Source organism: Clarias gariepinus, chromosome 7, assembly GCF_024256425.1.
Source record: "Clarias gariepinus isolate MV-2021 ecotype Netherlands chromosome 7, CGAR_prim_01v2, whole genome shotgun sequence".
NCBI classification, from domain to species: domain Eukaryota; kingdom Metazoa; phylum Chordata; class Actinopteri; order Siluriformes; family Clariidae; genus Clarias; species Clarias gariepinus.
In genome coordinates, this window is record NC_071106.1 from 8,026,010 (window position 1) to 8,027,382 (window position 1,373).

Consider the following 1,373-nt stretch of genomic DNA (forward strand, 5'->3'; position numbering starts at 1 on the left):
CAAAAACAAAAAATTCATAAATCTGTGCATAATGCAAATGAAGAGTGCCATATGGAAGAGAAGAATTGTGGCTAGGAAAGAAAAAGTTGTTTTAGATGTTTGGAATATTTTTAAAAGGAAAATGGAATTGTATATGAGAAGGTTGTATGTGTACTTCAAAAGTGAAAACATGCTGGACATTTTCTATGATGTTTTTAACCCAAATGTGTATGAAGCTTTAGAAACTCTCCTGCAACTACGAGAGAGTGAAAAGCCTCTGCAAAATGTAATAAGGAGAATAATGCAATGAGCAAGTGCAATCTTATTATTCTTATCTGCACTATGTTTGCATTTGAAAATGTAATAAATTTTAAAAAAATGAGAGCGCCTGATCTCGGAAGCTAAGCAGGCTCGGGCCTGGTTAGTACTTGGATGGGAGACCGCCTGGGAATACCAGGTGCTGTAAGCTTTTCACTTTTATTCCTCTTACAGTTTTTATTTTTATTTATTTATTTATTTTTTTTAAGGCCTTTGTTTACAGTTTAAAAAGGCCTCCTCTGAGGCCAGCTTTTGCTTACGGCCATACCAGTCTGAGAGCGCCCGATCTCGTCTGATCTCGGAAGCTAAGCAGGCTCGGGCCTGGTTAGTGCTTAGATGGGAGACCGCCTGGGAATACCAGGTGCTGTAAGCTTTTCAGTTTTATTCCTCATATAGTTTTTTTCTATTATTATTTATTCTTTCTAATAAATAAATAACAGATAATTTTAGTTGGTCGAATAGGCCTTCCTTCAACCCACTTTCCACTTCCAGCTGTCCTGGTATGAGAGTGCCATCTCAAGCCTGATTTAGAAAGCTAAGCAGGCTTGGCCATGGTTAGTGCTTGGATGGGAGACCAATTGATACTGTAAGCTTTTCAGTTTTTTTCCTCATATAGGTTTTTTATTTATTTATTATTATTTATTTTTTTTAAATAAATTTAAAACAAATCATTTTAATTGGTCAAATAGGCGTTCCTTCAACCCAGTTTCCACTTCCAGTTGTACTGGTATGAGAGTGCCAGCTCAAGCCTGATTTAGAAAGCTAAGCAGGCTTGGCCATGGTTAGTGCTTGGATGGGAGACCACCTGACCCTGTAAGCTTTTCAGTTTTTTTCCTCATATAGTTTTTTTTTTTTTTAATTTATTTTTTAAAAAATTTAAAACAAATCATTTTAATTGGTCAAATAAGCCTTCCTTCAACCCAGTTTCCACTTCCAGTTGTCCTGGTATGAGAGTGCCAGCTCAAGCCTGATTTAGAAAGCTAAGCAGGCTTGGCCATGGTTAGTGCTTGGGTGGGAGACCACCTGATCCTGTAAGCTTTTCAGTTTTATTCCTCATATAGTTTTTTTTTTTTTTT

At 36.7% G+C, this 1,373-nt stretch overlaps 1 non-coding gene across 1 annotated transcript; it reads left to right on the forward strand.

Moving 5' to 3' along the window:
* Nucleotides 1–551: 551 nt before the first annotated feature.
* LOC128528383 (5S ribosomal RNA) lies at nt 552–670 on the forward strand. Its single transcript, XR_008360934.1, has one exon. It is a non-coding gene; the product is annotated as a 5S ribosomal RNA (ribosomal RNA).
* The last annotated feature ends 703 nt before the right edge of the window (nt 671–1,373 follow it).